The sequence below is a fragment of the Patagioenas fasciata genome, chromosome 1 (assembly GCF_037038585.1).
Source record: "Patagioenas fasciata isolate bPatFas1 chromosome 1, bPatFas1.hap1, whole genome shotgun sequence".
NCBI classification, from domain to species: Eukaryota; Metazoa; Chordata; class Aves; order Columbiformes; family Columbidae; genus Patagioenas; species Patagioenas fasciata.
Window position 1 is genome coordinate 170,476,334 of NC_092520.1, and position 18,676 is coordinate 170,495,009.

The 18,676-nt window shown below is 43.5% G+C and overlaps 1 long non-coding RNA gene across 2 annotated transcripts; it reads right to left on the minus strand.

Moving 5' to 3' along the window:
* Positions 1-614: 614 nt before the first annotated feature.
* Positions 615-18,366, minus strand: LOC139827074 (uncharacterized). 2 transcript variants are annotated; one of them, XR_011737263.1, is made up of 3 exons: positions 18,260-18,366; positions 14,772-14,956; positions 615-1,230 (listed from the first exon to the last, which is right to left on the minus strand). It is a non-coding gene; the product is annotated as an uncharacterized lncRNA (long non-coding RNA). The 2 variants fall into 2 exon arrangements; XR_011737262.1 differs by lacking the exon at positions 18,260-18,366 and adding an exon at positions 15,543-15,623.
* Positions 18,367-18,676: the final 310 nt, after the last annotated feature.

Genomic DNA, 18,676 nt, shown 5'->3' on the forward strand with positions numbered 1-18,676 from the left:
CACCTAGTCAGCAGGAGCCTGCTGAGGCACGTGGGGTGGGAGGACGGAGGTCACCAGTTATCAGCATCCCTTGGGTTGAACCACAGACAGACTGGTTATTTCCCACATTTGCTAATCAGTGTCGCTTTGACCTTTCCTTTAGTGCAAGTCAGCACTTTTCCCCTCTACTTAGCAGGTTGAATCTGACTCAAAATGCCCCATGGGAAACACTTCAAATAAACAGGTTTCATAGAAATTGTTTGACTCTAAAATGGCTTAGTATTTCATAGGTACAGCTACGGACTTCATTCAGTGTGACTACCCTTTTTATGGTGCGTGCAGTTTCCTCATTTACTGCTGGGTGGTTTTGTAGCAAGAGCACTCAAGGGGCTCACAGTCTCCTCAAGGCTCAGCCTTACTCTTTCAGCCATAACACTGAATATGACACTTTCTCTGCAATAGCTTCTGTAGTTTTGAATAGGGAAAATAATACACCACCTCTCAGAAGTACTAAAAAGCTCCATTCCTCCTGTTTATGAAGTACTTTGCGTTTTCAAGAGAAGGTGCAATGTGCTGTAAATGCAAATTATTAGGAGTTTTACTCATGTAAATAAAAGGTATTTTTTATTTGGCAGGTCTCAGACAAAGTGTAACAGTCATGTCAAATGTGTGCTTCGTTAGCAACAGATGGTTGAAAGGAAAACCAAGACCCCAAACTGTCGGGTTTCCTATCGAAGCTACACACAAATGTATTGGCAGAGGTCAGCGTTAGGCCTAAGGCTCTGCTAAACATTGGATAGGATTTACTAGGCTGTTGCTCTTTCAACAAGATTTATCACCAAAAGGCTTTTTCATTTCTTATGTCCTCATATCCATTGCTTTATATTGTGTCAGTTGTTTAAATATTTGTGTGCATTCAGGAGCAGCAATTTCATCTCTCTAACAGAAAATGTTGCAGCTGGCAGTGGCTCTGGGCCAACAACACACAGGATGTTAGACCAGCCCTGTGTGCAGTGCTCCTCTGCCCCAGCAATCTGGACTATGTTTTTGTAAATTTATTTGATCATGGCAATCATGAATATTACAAATTAACATCAGTAAACAGGAGCTGACATGATCTCAGTGTATCTGGGGTAATCTTCGCCACCGCTCTACTGCTCAGCTCAGTCCTGACCTGCCGCACTCTTTCTTTTCTCCAGGTTGTATTCCTTGCAAGATGACGCTGGTTGTGCACCACAGAAACTACGGATCCTAAGAGAACAAAAAAATTACCAATATTATGTATTTTGAGATTAGCAGGAAACCCAGTGAAGTTTCCCATCATAGGTTTGAAGGGGGAAGGGATTGAAACTGGGCTCTCCAAAGATCAGCCTAAGGACAAAAAGCCTGAATTAAGAGTGAAATCAGCAGCCCACTTGAAGTGCATGTACACTAATGCACGCAGTATGGGCAACAAACAAGAGGAGCTGGAAGCCATCGTGCAGCAGGAAAGCTATGACATAGTTGCCATCACAGAAACGTGGTGGGATGACTCGTATGACTGGAGTGCTGCTATGGGTGGCTACAGGCTCTTCAGAAAAGACAGGCAGGGCAGGAGAGGTGGAGGGGTGGCCTTATATGTTAGAGAGTCTCTTGACTCTGTTAAACTTGAGGTCAGTAGTGACAAGGTTGAGTGCCTGTGGACCAGAATCAGGGGCAAGTCCGACAAGGCTGATGTCCTTGTGGGTGTCTGTTATAGACCACCCGACCAGGATGATGAAGGAGATGAATTATTCTACAAGCAGCTGGCAGATGTCTCAAAATCGACAGCCCTTGTTCTTGTGGGGGACTTTAACCTGCCAGATATCTGCTGGGAGCTCAATACTGCACAGAAGAGGCAGTCTAGGAATTTCCTAGAGTGTATAGAGGACAATTTCCTTCATCAGCTGGTAAATGAGCCTACCCGGGGTAAGGCCTTGCTAGACCTACTGTTTACAAACAAAGAAGGGCTGGTGGGAGATGTAGTGGTTGGCGACCGCCTGGGGCATAGCGACCACGAAATAATAGAATTTTCAATAGTTAGAGATGCAAGGAGAGCCACCAATAAAACCTCTACACTGGACTTCCGGAGGGCAGATTTTTGCCTATTCAGAAGTCTAGTTCAGAGCATACCCTGGGAAACAATGCTTAAAAACAAGGGGGCCCAGGAGGGTTGGACATACTTCAAGCGGGAGGTTTTGAGGGCACAGGATCAGGCTATACCAGTGCGCCGAAAGGCTAGCCGACAGGGAAGACAACCGGCTTGGCTAAACAGGGAGATTTTGAAGGAAATCAGAAATAAAAAGAGAGTTTACAGACTGTGGAAAAAAGGGCTGGCTACCTATGAAGAATTTAGGAAAATAGCTAGATCGTGCAGGAAAAAAATCAGGGAAACAAAAGTGCAGTTTGAAGTTAATTTGGCCAATTCTGTTAGGGATAATAAAAAGTCCTTCTTTAAATAGGTTAATAACAAAAGGAGGGGCAAGGAAAACCTCCATTCTCTACTGGACTTTGAGGGAAATATAGTTAACAAAGATGAGGAGAAAGCTGAGGTACTTAATACCTACTTTGCCTCAATATTTACCAGTCAAACAGATGGCCCTCAGGATAACTGGCCTCTGGAGATGGTTGACAGGAATAGGAAGCCAAATAGTCCCCTTGTATTCCAAGAGGAAATAGTTGGTGGCTTACTGAGCCATCTGGATCCTCATAAGTCTATGGGACCAGACGGGATCCATCCTAGGGTGATGAGGGAGCTAGCAGAAGAGCTCGCCAAGCCGCTCTCCATCATCTTCCAACAGTCTTGGCTCACTGGGGAGGTCCCAAATGATTGGAAACTGGCAAATGTTACCCCAATCCACAAAAAGGGCTGCAAAGCTGACCCTGGCAACTACAGGCCTGTCAGCCTGACCTCGGTGCCTGGCAGGGTGATGGAGCAGATCATCCTGAATGCAATCACACAGCACCTCCAGGATGGACCAGGGATCAGACCCAGCCAGCATGGGTTTAGGAGGGGCAGGTCCTGTCTGACCAACCTGATTTCCTTTTATGATCAGGTGACCCACCTAGTGGATGAGGGGAAAGCTGTAGATGTGATCTATCTAGACTTCAGCAAAGCCTTTGACACTGTCTCCCATAATATACTCCTTCAAAAGCTGATAGCCCATGGCTTGGACAAGTGCACTCTCTGCTGGGTTAAGAACTGGCTGGAGGGCCGGGCCCAGAGAGTGCTGGTAAATGGGGCTGCATCTAGCTGGCGGCCAGTCACTAGTGGTGTCCCCCAGGGGTCAGTGTTGGGTCCAGTCCTGTTTAACATCTTTATTGATGATTTAGATGAGGGGATTGAGACCACCATCAGCAAATTTGCTGATGACACCAAGTTGGGGGGCAGTGTCGACCTGCTGGAAGGCAGGAGGGCTCTGCAAAGAGATCTGGATAGACTGGAAAAATGGGCTGATTCCAATGGGATGAAGTTCAACAAGGCCAAGTGCCGGGTCCTGCACTTTGGCCACAACAACCCCCTTCAGCGCTACAGGCTGGGCACAGAGTGGCTGGAGAGCAGCCAGACAGAAAGGGACCTGGGGGTACTGATTGACAGGAAGCTCAACATGAGCCAACAGTGTGCCCAGGTGGCCAAGAAGGCCAATGGTATCCTGGCCTGTATCAAAAATAGTGTGGTCAGCAGGACAAGGGAAGTGATCCTTCCCCTGTACTCTGCATTGGTGAGGCCACACCTGGAGTATTGTGTTCAGTTCTGGGCCCCTCAGTTCAGGAAAGATATTGAGGTGCTGGAGCGGGTCCAGAGAAGAGCAACAAGACTGGTGAAGGGACTTGAGCACATGACCTATGGTGAGAGGCTGAGGGAGCTGGGGTTGTTCAGCCTGGAGAAGAGGAGGCTTAGAGGTGACCTCATCACTCTCTATAACTACCTGAAGGGAAGTTATAGTCAGGTGGGAACTGGTCTCTTCTCCCAGGCAGTTAGCAATAGGACAAGGGGACATGGGCTTAAACTCTGCCAGGGGAAGTTTAGGCTGGATATTAGGAAGAAGTTCTTTACGGAAAGAGTGATCAGGCATTGGAATGGCCTGCCTAGGGAGGTGGTGGACTCACCGTCCCTGGAGGTTTTTAAACTGAGATTGGACATGGCTCTTAGTGCCATGATCTAGTAAATGGGCTGAAGTTGGACCAAGGGTTGGACTTGATGATCTCTGAGGTCTTTTCCAACCTAGCCAATTCTGTGTGTGATTCTGTGTGTAAAGGAATATGAAATAATAATACTTTAGTAACTGACTTACAATCATGATTTTCACTAAAGCCCTGAGCATTTAGGAGTATACTTAGCGACATCCCTACTTTGCAGTGCATTCCTATGTCAGTTTAATCTCCCTCATTTGCACAAATTGCCTTCGTTTATCCTTTAAGTGAACAGTTACTCTTGAACCTGATTGTAAGATTTGGTCCTTAGATGAAGAAAGAATTAGCGACTGAAGACTGATACAAGGTATCAAAATGACGCTGCTTAAACTGGCAGCGCTAATTTCACACACACATGCATCACATCAATCTTTGCTTTTTAACCATTTTAAAAGGTGACTCACTTCTGCACCAGGAAAAAATTTAGTCATCATCATGGATTTTGGCAATACTGAAAGAAAAGAACAACAAAAAATCAGTGTCACGTAGCAAGCTATCCACACTCTGCATTTGCTAAGATAGCATCCCAAATATGGCCCAGGAGAGAGGCAGGCAAACGTGAAGTTGCCTCAGTGAAGCCATTTACACGAGCAAATCATCACCTTGCAGTGTGTAAAGCCAGATGAAGCTCATGTAACTGACCTGAAGAAAACAGTCACTTGTCTGCTGAGGAGCTGTTCAGGGGGTCAGAGCAAGAGAAATCAATAGAATCAGCTTTCTCCTGCATTTTCATCATGAGAGCGTACAGGAAATTAAATGGAATTTAATGTAACACCATAATACCATACTGCCATTTAATTGCATGGTAATATGTCATATAAAGCATTCCCCAAAGTTTAGCCTGTTAGTTCATTTGGTTAATTGAACATTTAGCACTTCCTCTCCTGTCTCTCTACCCTCTGTTCCCTCCTCTTCGAAAGAAAAATTGATCGATTCATTCATTATTGGCTCCTGCTGCAGAATGATTCACTCTTCCTTTCCAGGCCCAGTATCCAAGTGTCATTATCTGTTTGAAAAAAAATTAAAATATAAACAAAATAATAATATGTTGAAAGAGAGGCTTTTTGAAGGAAATCACAAGCTAAAAACCATAACACTTGCAGACACCAGTACACTTCAGATTTTAACATTAGCCTCCATTTCTGCAATAAGCTAAACAAATCCATCACATCTGAGCATCCTTGCACTCAAGAGTTCAGGCTAACCTTCACTTTGCAATTACTGTTTCAGTGGTTTTAATGGTCAGGACAGCTGGCTTAATTACATCCACCTTTCCAGCAGCCAGAGAGGAAGGCAGCTGGCCAGAACGCTGCCAGTGCAGGGGTACTGCTGCCTTCTCACAGAATGACAGAATGGTCGGGGCTAGAAGGGACTTCTGGAGATCATGTAGTCCAACCCACCTGCCATAGCAGGTTCACGTGGAGCAGATTGCACAGGAGTGTGTCCAGGCGGGTTTTGAATGTCTCCAGAGACTCCACAACCTCTCTGGGTAGCCCATTCCAGTGCTTTGGCACCCTCAAAGTAAAGAAGTTTCTCCTCATATTCAGATGGAATCTCCTATATTTCAGTCTGTGCCCGCTGCCCCTCATCCTATCACTGGGCACCAATGAAAAGAGTCTGGTCCCATCCTCTTGTCACTCACCCTTGAGATATTTATAAACATTGATAAGATCCCCTCTCAGCCTTCTCTTCTCCAGACTGAACAGACCCAACTCCCCCAGTCTCTCCTCATAAGAAAGATGCTCCAGATCCCTCCTCATCTTCGTAGCTCTCTGCTGGACTCCCTCCAGTAATTCCTTGACCTTCTTAAACTGGGGAGCCCAGAACTGGACACAGTACTCCAGATGTGGCCTCACCAGGGCAGAGCAGATGGGGAAGACAACCCCCTTTGAGCTGCTGGTCAAATTTTCCTAATGCACCCAAGGACACCATTGGCCTTCTTGGCCACAAAGGGCACATTGCTGGCTCATGGTCAACCTGTTGTCCACCAGGACTCCCAGGTCCTTCAGTGCTTCCCAGATGTCACCTTTTAACCCTTGCAAAGGTGGCCACATGGGAATAAGTGGAAAACAGAAAGCATTGCAAAAATTAATGCAATACCATAATAATTTTGGCAAATTGTTTAAGAACATAAGCCCTGTAAATAATGCCTATTACTTTTTGTAACTCAAAGTGCTCAGCTAGCTTAGGCAGCTGACCCTGGAGTTAAAAAATATATATATTTCTAAAACCTGATCTGGCAGTTTGCCTCAAATTTCTGCATAGCATTTGAAGTCCCATAAAAAGGCAGAAAGTAGAGGACCACACACAGAGGAACCATGACCAAAACTGGTGGAGTGCTTGTTGGAGGTGACAAGATGGGATAGCTGTGCAAGCTTCACAGAGTGCAATGTGCAAGCTCTCTGATTTCAAGTGAGAGCACTGGTCCAGTTAGCAAGAAGAGACAGGCTGGTTTATGAAGAAGACATTGCCATGTTGCTCCAGTGGCTGCTCGAACTGTGAACAACACTGTTTCTTCTCTTCCTTGAAAGACCAAAACATGTCCTTGCTGAAATGCAAAAATCTGTTGTAGCTTATTTTGACCTCTCTTGGGTACTTTGAAACAAGACAAATATGACTACTCTTGTCCACACAAGGCAGAGCGAAAACACACGACTGAAAAGTTGGAAGCTGTTCTTCCTGACCTCAGGGAGGAAATTCCAAGTTCCTTTTAGCTTTGCACAGGTTTTCAGTTTTCTTAGTAGGTCGTTCACATCATAAAGTCCTCCTGTGGGAACCCTGTCCAGCCATGACCCATTCCAGGTGGCTCTGGGGAGGGGAGAGGAAGCAGTCAGCAGTGTCATTGCAGAGGCTGCTGATGGAAGAACCCGTGACACCAGGTCCAGGAGATCCTCCCCAGAATTAGGCAGGAGAGATAGCAGCCTCAGAAGAAAGTTCGTCTGGTTTTCTCCTCTCCTCACCCACACCACTGAAAAGACAGCTACAAGAGGAACTCCGAAGAGATACAAACTATAATAGAAGCAGAGCTGAAGACCAAGAATCAGCCGTTAGAAACGGCCAAACAACAGCTAGACTCCAGACTAACGAGAGCACAGGGAATTATAAAGGAATTAAAGGAGGACAATGAAGGCCTGGTGCAAGAAATTGAGAAGCTCAAGCAATTTCAGGAGAATTGCATGGTGATTTTAGAGAGCAGAAACATTGATCCTACTACAGGCAGCAGCATTTTGGAGAAGGAAGAAAAGACACAAGAATGCTAGAAGCAGACAGTGCTGTTAATTGAAAAGCTCATAGAAGAACTGAAGTATATTTTTATTATATTTTTTTTATGCCACTCTGCTCTGGTGAGACCTCACCTGGAGTACTGCATCCAGCTCTGGAGTCTTCAGTACAGGAAAGAGACGGACCTGTTGGAGAGGGGCCAGAGGAGGCCACCAAGATGATCAGAGGGCTGGAACAGCTCTCCTGTGAGGACACACTGAGAGAGTTGGGGTTGTTCAGCCTGGAGAAGGCTCCAGGGAGACCTTATTGAACCCTTTCAGTACTTATAAGGGGCCTATAAGAAAGATGGGGACAGACTTTTTAGCAGGGCCTGTTGTGAAAGGACAAGGGGTAATGGTTTTAAACTAAAGGAGGGGAGATTGAGGCCAAACATTAGGAATAAATTCTTTAAAATAGGGGTGGTAAAATACTGGCACAGGTTGCCCAGGAGGTGGTAGATGCCCCATCCCTGGAGACATTCCAGGCCAGGCTGGATGGGGCTCTGAGCAACCTGATCTAGTTGAAGATGTCCCTGCTCATTGCAGGGGGTTGGACTAGATGAGCTTCGAAGGTCCCTTCCAACCCAAACTATTCTATGAACTCTGGAACAGGCAATGAGATATTACTGCTTAAGATTCCCTGTGTAGGTATGAAGAGCTGCTTAAGATATGTTCAGTTGAAGAAATGAGATTTGCCTTTGGTTTCCACTCACAAAGTCTGCAGTCACTCCTGTCTTTCATAGAAGTGGTATGGTCTAATCTGTTCCTGTGGATTTCCTCCTAATGATAACAACATTGCTGCTCCAAGAAGATGCAAATGGTAAAATAAGGTGCTGTTGTGGAGAGAAAGGAGTGACCCATCCCAGGAAGGACCTTCCTATCTGCAGACATGGAGCTGGGCTTTGCATCTGTTGGTGATGAGTGCTGAGTGTCAACGTGATGTGGCTGTGCTGCCTTGCTCAGGAAGCAGAGAATGGAGCTGTTGAAATTTGTATTGAAGGGAGCTTTTTCCCAGTGTGTAAGTACCGGAACAACTACAGCAAACTGCAGCTACTGCGTGAATTGCCAATGCTAAAGATGCTCTGACACGGTGTCCAGAAGTCCAGCCTGCAGGCTATTACAAGGTTGCCATTTTCTCAGCAGCTACAAAGTGAAGAAGTTCTAGTAGTCTTGATTATTATGGTTATTCAGAAGAAGTGTGGAGTCTAAATAGGTCAAAACTCAATAAATACTTAGGTTATATGTGCAATATTTATCAAGATGTCATTGGTGCAGGCACACATTATCAAGAATTGGGAGAAGAGACTGAATTATTGCGCTGCATATTCCAGAGAGATTGAATGATTGTCAGCGCTCACGCACCAAGTTCGGTCTACAAGGATGGCAAATTCCTGCCATTCCTCCTCACCCTGGAGCCTTTTGAAGAAAACCTATACTGAACACCCTGGAGACCTTCTGCAGGATGGGGCTGGATGGAGGTGACCTGGTAGATGTTGCTCCCCAGCATTACAAGTGCTGCCTCTGCACCATGATCTGGCTGGTGGGAATGCAGCAGTGAGCAGGATGTGCTGGAGGCTGGCTTTTCCTGCTGGCAGACCTCTTGATGGCAAAGCCCCTTCACAGGCAATTGTAAACCAGAAAGGCAACAGATTTTAGTTGTCTCTGAAGGCGAGGACATTTAATGCTCTCATTCTGTCTAGGTCTTTTCTATGCAAATTAGGCTTTTTTTTTCTTTTTTCCAATGAGGAGACATAAAATCTAATCAGAAATGGCCTATTGCTGTCTTTGTTATCCTGTTGGAATGAAATTTAGACCTCCAGAAGGTAATAACCAATAAATATCATTATCTCTTTCACAGGAGTAAAGTAGTCAGAAGCAAGACGAAGAAATACATAGACTAAACCAAAGCTGATGACTGGGAGCAAAGAAACATTAAAAAGATGAAGCATATAAATGTTCAGCTGCATTGGCTCATTTGTCAAAACCAGTAGCTCTCTGATAAGAAAACGCCAAATTGAAGTGTTTGTAAAACACTATTTAAAGGGTCTGTTTCTTCTACGCTCTGGTGAACAGAACACTGTGTCAACTCCATCTCATGTCAAAAGATTAAAATACGCAGTTACTTGAAGAGCTATACCATTTCTGTGTATCAGCATCATAGGAGCAATAAAAGGAAGAGATGTAGGAGTACAGGTGGATAGAAAATAAAATGCAGCAGCGTGATTTAGGTGTGTTTAAAAAACGACTGACAAACCAACAATGGGCAAATGCTAAGAAAGGATCAGACCAACAGTTGAGGAGACTGAACTTTCTTCCCACTTGAGAAGAGGATCCAGCCGCAGGGCCAATGGAGATGCTAACAGGGGTTCTACCCTTGTCAAATTAGCTTAGTGACTCAAGACGAAGTTTCAGTTACCTTTAGGTGACTCACCTGCCAGGAGGCTACACAGCCACAGGCACTCACAGACAATTATAACATGTGGAACAGAAAAAAATTCTTGTTGAAAAGAGCACTTACTGAATTCAACACGTCAGCTGAGGCAGTTGTTCTGCTACTGTAAGGAGCTTAATTCCTCGGATGCTACGTTATTACTTCTAATGTTCTGCAGCAGGTGAATCATTTGGGATTAGGAAACAAAAACAAATGAGAATTTTTTCATATCTGAGTGCCTCTTTGCAGTTATAAAGTCCTAATTGTTCTTTGAAATCTACTGTAGGGAGGATCTCACCCACCGAATGCTGTGCCTAATCTAAAATGGCCCATGCTAAGATTTCCTGTAGCTTGAAAACAAAATGAGGAGAGAATAAAAAAAGGCCAAGGGGAGAAACAAGAAAGAAGGAGAAAAACGTAGGAGAAATTTGGTCATATTGTTACTGAACCTTTGAATTGCTACTTTTGATCACTTTTTGAGAAAAAAGTAAAATGGAGAAATGAGGGAGATTCTTTCATGCTTATTTCTAAAATAATACGTCTTACTGTCTCGGAAACCTACGCTGAGGATTCTGGCATCTGTTTTGCGCAATAGATGCCCTATAAAATACAGATTATAGTGTCTTTGTGGGAGAAGAGATTAAGCCAAAGCCTATTAAAATCAATTTAAAAAATCCTGGTGTTTTCAATAGGCTTTGGATCAGATGCAAAGTAAGTGATGGGGAACTACAGAGTCTCTGCTCCCTGTCCAGGTCTATCACAGGGTTCCCAAGTCACCCCACCAACTAAATTATGTTTTGAGCCTCAGTTTTCCTGGTTCTCTGAGTCTTCTAAAGTGCCTACCCAAAGGCATAATCAGGCTTAATGGCTCATAAGGTGACTCAAAAAAATCTTAGAAAATGCTATAGGACTGTAAGGTATTCCTGGTACTCAGCAAATGTTTCCTTTTACAGCTGATTAAACACTTAATGTTTAAGATATGAGGGGCTGATGAACACAAGTGTTAATAACAGGTTCCCATATATGAGGTTTTCTCCTGTGGGTCTACTTTGAACTTCATTCCTGTGTTTATTTAGCTGTGCGTATGTGTGTGCATGGCCCTGCATGTAGCAAAGGGCGAGAAGGACCCAGCCCCTCCCTGAGGAAGCTCTGACAGAGGATCTGTGCAAATGTGCTTCCTCTTCCTTTCACTCCCCAACCTTAAGGTCAGAGGATCTGGAAAATCCTCCTCCACCCTGTGACTTGATCTGACGATTGTAAGAGAACCACGGTTCCCCCGCGCCTTCCGCTCCCCACCCTTCCCTCTCGCCGCCCGGTAACCCTTTCAAGCCTTCTCCAGATTGATGCCTGTTGATCCTGGGTTCCAAGGAGGGACATGGGGGCACTGGGTGCTTGTGTTTTCACAGGCTGAGCCTCCCTGGGCATCCTCAGGGGGTAAGCTGTTTCTGTGACCCTCATGTGCCAAGGTAACACATTAAATCAGTGTCTCAAAGGTTGTTCAGGAGCATTGCTTCCTGCTTCCAGACAGATGAGGAAGACTGGAAAATGTATCAGTTATTAACTCAGTTGAAAAGAGTTAACTGCTTTTTAAAAATTTATTTCTCTTTTTTTCATTCTTAATCTCAGATATTTGGATTCAGGTCACCCGAGTCAGGAATTCCTGCCTTTGGCTTCCAGGTCCGCTGTGGCATGAAGAGCCCTCACAGTGGCTGGTGGCACCATGGCCACTGCTGGTGGCCAGCACAGATGGGAGCACTGGGTCTGCGAGGGTGCCATTTCAGGGCTCTCAGTTTTGGGGAGCTCTCCCGCTGGGGCACTTTCCCACAGTTGCTGGCACTTCCCTTAAACAACTGCTTTGGCGACTCCTAGAAGAGCCCTCAGGGAGCCCCAGGTGGAAATCACAGGAAAAGGGACAGTCGACCAGCGAGTGTCTCCATGCCCACAATGTGTGTCCAGGATGGATGCCAGGGAAAACCACGAGCACGCTCTGCTCTGAGCATCCGTCAGCCCCAGCAAGGCAGCACCCTTTCCATCGCCTGCAACTCCATCCGCTGCCTTGCTGCTGTGACACAGAGAGGTGGCAGCTACATTTTGGCCCAGGGAAGGTGAAGGCTCCTGTGCCACATACTCTACACTCAGAGCATGGCCCGCCCCACCTTTGGAGAAATCATGAATTAGCTTTTTTGGGGGCTGGAGATTTCTCAGAAAAAAAACAAAAATAAACAAAACAAAAACACCTCAACCCACTCACACACCAAAAAAAAAAAATAAAAGGCACTTGGAGTTGTTTTTATATGCCTTCTGGCTCCTGAGCCTTTTAGCTGCACTGGGCTTTTCTCTGCCCCCAACAGAGCTAGAAGGTGACTTTTTATTTTCAATGGAAGGTAGATTCCACAAAGAAGAACTGAGGTGCAAGGCTGACTCACAGCCCAACATCCCCCTTCCCGCTGCCCAAACTCGAGCATTCTTGGGTGCCATGGGGCTTATAGATGGCAAATACCTCTGCACTTGGCCTTGGCTGCCATTTTTAACATAGTTCCAGTAAAACGGGGTGCCTGGATTCCCAGTAAGTGGATGGCAGCAGCCACAGCAGACACACTCACACCATAGCCTGCAGGGCCTGGACTTCTCACCCCCGTCCTCTGAAGGAGTGGGCTCATGTCCCTGCAGAAAGGAACACAAGCACTGGGACACCACCAGGCACAGCTTGACCTGTCCCCAGTGCCAACCTTTGAAGCTCTCCAGCTCATTTCAGTGAAGGACTGGTTCCATCTAGGATGCGACGGGGAAGGTGGCAGTGTCCCACCTGCTGCTCCTGTTTGTGGGTGGACAGTCAACCCAGCACTGTCCAGAGAGACTAAATGCACTACCAAACTCTACAAGTCCACATGCAAACCTAATTGGTTTGTATTAATCGAAATGATTTTTAAGGAACCGCCTGGGACTATTAGCATTTGTTCCTTTTGTACACAGTTGGACATTTCTGGTGTCGTGTGTAGACTTTGCCTCCTTAAATGGAGCAGAAGGTACTCCATAAAAAGCAAATTCAATGTGCTCCTCGATTTCTCCTCTCAGTCTAGACTGAGTAAACATTTTAGGTTCTCTCAATGCTCATGGTCTACATTAAAAAAGCTGAGACCAATAGAGGTTAGTATAGTTCTTCTGTAGCATGACTTATGGACACTCAGGCCAGGGACATGGCAGCAATATATCTGACCCACAGAAAAAGTACTTTCTAATGTTAGCATTGACCCAGTCGAATTACACAGAGATGCCTGTGTAATTATCCCTCTTTGAAAGGCCTTTCAGTAAACATGTATGTGTATAAAGTGTCTTTCATTTAAACAACACAAAGTGTTTTGGGTCTTATTCCACTCCATTTACACTAAGGCACCATTACACTTCCATGGAGGTGAAACAATACTGGGCTTCAGCTCGGGAAAAACCACAGGTGTTTGTGTCCTGCAACAAACATTCCTGGGTGCCTAAACTAGCATTTGTAGAGGTAATCACAAAATGAGTTACCATGGGGCCACAAACCTGGCTATAAATACGTACACAAATTTCACGTTTCCTGAAGCAGGAACTGCTATTTATTGTGTAGAGCACCTGACATAATGCAGTCTCGACCTGTTTAGGACTCCTGTGCTGTCCTGCAGTGAAATGGTAAATAAAATAGCAATAAAGAGGTTTTCTCCTTTCCTTCTGCATGGTGTTATTGCTGGGGTATTTTTTGCTTAGTGGATCTAATTAGTGAGCTTGCGGAGTTGCTACTGAATGAAAAGGATTTGGAAGAAGGCATGTTTTTTGCCATTTGTGAATCCTGTCCACTTTAAAACAGGCAACAGTTTCTTGAACTTTTGTTAGAAACAAACTCATAGTTTTTACAATAGTAATGAATTCTGTGCAGTGCAAAAGGTCATATAAAAACCAGCAGGAGGACAGGGTGCTGGGATAAAACACTGAGCAGATTTACTTCCTAAATTAACATTTTTTTCTGTCTTTTTTTTTTTTACTCTCACTGGGACTTTGTGGAATAACAGCATCTCATGCTAGACAAAGGAAATGAAAGAGCATTAAGTATAGGTATACTGCAACTACAGTAGGCAAAATACTGGGATGTTTTTAAAGAAGACCAACAAAAGCACTCAAAAAGCAATGCAGATTTAAGTGGAAACGTGCAATTCAGCTTTTCAGCAACTTTACATTTTATACATTGTCAAATGTATAAGAAGGATATTAAATGGACAAGTATATGTAAAAGTTGTCAAATATGATCAACAAGAATGAAGTCACTGAATTGAATGAAATCACTGAATTTATGAGAAACTCATGTACATCTACCTATGCAAGTGTGAAGTAAGGTTATGATACCTGGCTGCATATTTCCTGATTCTGAAGAGACTGGACCGAATTCTTCTCTACTACAATTTAATCACAGTCTTCAGACATTTAAGAAGCTCATATTTGTCTGGTGTAAGTTCCTGAAAACTTAAGCTCCAATAACACTTCAATCCAACAGATGTATGAAAGTTTGGTTTAATAAATATAAGGATCACTAAATCAAATGTCTGAGATGTTTGGAAGAAGTCTTAATTAAAGATAAGTTTAGCTCACTGCAGAGCTAATGATTTGCTTGTATGAGGTGTTTGGCTCACCAATAAAAATCTATGTCAAAGCATAAAACATGGACTTTGAGAACCTTGCTAAGTTTTTGAGAAATGTCCGTACATATTTGTCACTTTGCATTACCAGCTGGGCCCTTCTGCCTGCTCCGAGGCCTCAGGAGGACTCAGGAGGAGCACCAGGACACCTTGGCAGTGAGGCTTTCTCCCTGGGTCCTCATCCACTGGGTGGCCACAGTGATTTATCTCACTATCCAGCCATACCTTCTAGACAATGCCAGATGGGGGTCAGCGCCATTCCTGTCCTTCTGCATGCCAAGGAGATGTATGAAGCACAGTCCTGACATCTCTGCCCATTCTTCTCTCTTGGCTTCCTCCTCCATGGGACTGTTTCTAATTTCTTGCCTTGCTGTCACACTTGATGGACTCACCCATTCATCACCAGGCTCCTGTGGGATAAAAGGAGGATTATGTTACCTGTTTTCTATTTCAGGCAAGAGTTTCAGGACCCTTTCCTGTCCCAAGTCCCCAGGATCCTGCAGGGCTCACCAAGGATGAGCTCTTGCAGAAGAGGGGAAGCAGAGAAGGCACTCATAGCAACAACACTCCTTCCTGCTATCTCTCCTCATGCATCCTGTGGATTTTCATCTGCAGAATAGAAAAATACAAGCTTTGCCCCATTTTCCTTTCCAACAGGTACTGGGAGATTACCAAGAGGGCTAGGAAGACGTAAAAAGGATAAATATAAATATTAAGGCAAAGGAGAAAAAGCTTAAATATAGAGAAGGATATAAGTAAAAGGAGGAAAATGATAAAATGAGAAAGAGTCAAGAAGAGGAAGGTGTAGAAATCATTATCCCAAGTATCTGTGTAGCGGAGACTTCCATTTCCATGATGAAGTGCGCTTCCTAGATTGACATAACTGTTCAGGAGCATTTTGTGCTCAGAAACACTAATTTCACCCAGAACCTGTTGAAAGGATCACAGAAAGCCAGTCCTTTATGAAATGTGCTGGAATAGCTATATCAAACTTACTGTTCCAGGGAAAAGGGAGAAAAAGTCAATACAGGGTCATGGACTATAACATGCTTCTATATTCTGCCTGGAATTTCTCCCCAAAAACCTCCTACTGGGTTAATTTAAAACTTCGAAGGTTTATAACCAGTGCATACAAATCGTATCCTCCTTTGCTTTTTCTTTATCATCTTCCTCCCAACCTTCCTCTTAGTTCTTTGGGTCAAAAGGGCATAACTTCCTGTCTGCCTCCTAAAACCATAATCTTTTTTATTTTGAAACAAGAATGAGCTGAACATGAATTTTCTTTTGCAGATAGCTGAACATGAAAACATTTGAAATAAATAGAAACAGAATTTAAGTGCTTTTATAAATGAAGAAAAAATTGCAAGCAAAGTGATTCCTTCAGAATACTTGCAAAAAAGAAACAGATGTTTAAAAAAATCTAAATGTGAATATAAAATAAAACCCAGACCTGTGAAACTTATTTTTTGGGGCAAAGAAAGCCAGATTTATTGATACATCCCCAAAATATGGAAACAACATATTTGAAAAAGTGAAAAATAAGGTGAAAATACAGCATCGTAGACCTGAAAAAATCAATTACAAGAACAAAGTGAGTGAGGATTTGCAGAAGCCAAATAGATGCTGACATGACTTGAAGAGAGCAAAGAAAATAATTCTAGTTAGCAAAAGAAAGTCTCTGCATCATGGCGGAAAAAAATATGTGAGAGATGACACTTAGAAAGATGATCTGTTATCTTCACCAAGAATTTCCTTGCTGAATTCTGAACCTAATGAGGCTGTAGTATAACATTTCTGCAGCTGATCATTGTGCTACTTAAGAGGGTGTTTGTTTATTTTTTATAAATCGGATACTAAGGCTACTTTGAAGTTTCCAGATACTAACATCACATACACTCCACCACAGTGTTTAAGTTGTTTCCAGACTGAAAGGTTTAGAAAAATGTACAACTGATCTGCTAAGCATAAAATTAATCCCAATGAGATCTATAAGTTAATAAATTTAACATACATAACATAAACTGTTGTTTCTTTTTTTTTTTTCTCATTATTCTAAGGAAGAACATAATAAAAGCCACACCTGAAATCTCACACAGAAAAAATGTGGGCTTATATGCTTCATCCTTATCTGTTGAACACTTACCACACACAGATACAATCCTTATTCCCACTGGCAAATTAATCCTTATTCTCAGTGAACTTTGATGTTCAAATACAGGCTTACTCAAAAAATCCCAAGTATGTATCTGACTAAAACCAGGGTTTTGGTTGTTACCTGATTTTCTTCTTCACAATTTTAAGACATGTAAGATGTCACACACACATGTACAGATTCAAATTCTTTGAAGAACTTGGCTTACAATATGCAAGATATCAACTGCCAAAATATTGGAAAGAAAATATGACAACACTTGTGCTTTTTTTTTGTAGATATTTCATTGGTGCCATTGGCCAAAAAAAAAGAGAGTTTTTTAATTAGGACATCAGTGCAAGGTCTTTCTGAAACTTCTTAAGCAATTATTGCAGGCCTACACAGCCACTTCTAAACTTTCTTCATCTTGTATCTTATAGAACAATAATTTTCTGCAACCCCTAATGTTGGACCCAGTAGTGGCAAAATCAGTACAGCCCTGTACATAAGCATTAATGTTAGCAAACAAACAGAATTTCTGTTGGATGCATAAGCCCACAAACAACTACATTTGAGGGTACAACACCTGATTTAGGATAATAATATATATATACAGTTTAAGCTGTCAGATGCAGGTGAACACAGTTCAAATCCTTTTGCTCCTCTCCTCTCCTCTCCTCTCCTCTCCTCTCCTCTCCTCTCCTCTCCTCTCCTCTCCTCTCCTCTCCTCTCCTCTCCTCTCCTCTCCTCTCCTCTCCTCTCCTCTCCTCTCCCATCTCTTATAGAATGTTTGCTTTACAGCTCTTCAAAGCAGATCTCTTTCATGCTCCAGAGATATTAGATTAAATGGGTTTTTTGTGTTGTTTCCATCTTTGATATTTTCCCTTCTGTACCCTGGAAGAATCCCATTCTCATCTCACAGACAAATGACTCCTTGTCATCTCCAGGCAGAAGACTCAGTGTAAGTCCTGCAGAAAGTCACTCTGATAGCATATCTCTCTTACAGAGTGACAGGGTGATTGATACCTTATCAACCGAGATTGCCCTCCCCTTTCTAAGCAATTCAATTAAAAAGGTTAGCAGGTAATGCCAGAAGCCCTAACTTCGGCACCTGAGGCTCCACCTCCTTCTCATCTAAGTACAAATATATATTTTCCAGGCAGATGACTTTCTTTTTTCTCCAGACCCAAGAAAAGTGACAATACAGTAGTTTGCAAATCACTGCAAGATAATACTTCCCTAAAAGTATAAAATATTCTCACAGTTCAGCAAAGACCTTGAAACAGCTAAGCATTCTGAAGCAAAGGACCATTATCAATAACTGCTCATTGCTTCCTGGTGCCCTTGTCATGAGACCAAGAACATCTCAGTTCCCTGTTTCACTCCACTCAACAGTTATGCAGAATTTTGAAGAGAGGTGATGAAACAACATGCATCTTGGAAAAAAGGCACTGACTCTATTTTGGTTGAGTTCCATGGAAATTAAGCAGTTTTGTGAGTAGAACAACTCATCTAAAAGGACTGAAATGCTACAATTCCAGATTTTCTTTGTGCCTAGAGGTCTCTAAACTGGCAGACCTACCTTAAAAGAAGCTGGCACAGCTAAAGCAAGGTAAGACAGAGGTGATTCTTGCTGGGAGAAAGACAGGCATCATAGAAGCTGCTGTTTCCTCTACTATACCACACATCCTCAAGGGCATCTGTTTCTAGATTATTAAATTAATATTTGGCCTGTGAGTCATTTTTGTTTCTTCACAAACATAAACTCCCTTGACAGCTGTTCCGCTCAACTGAGGAAAGCATCAGGCCCCAAAGGAAGGTTTTTGCATGTAGGAGAGAAATGGAAACAGAGACTGTGGGAGCTGCAGAGGCAGATGCAGCCCTGCCATAAATATGACTTATAGCCATGATTTAGTGATATGGCCCATGAGTGCATAGGGGTCTCGCAGACCATGCTAATTGGGGAAGTACGAGGAAGAGGAAGGAAACCCTTTCAGCA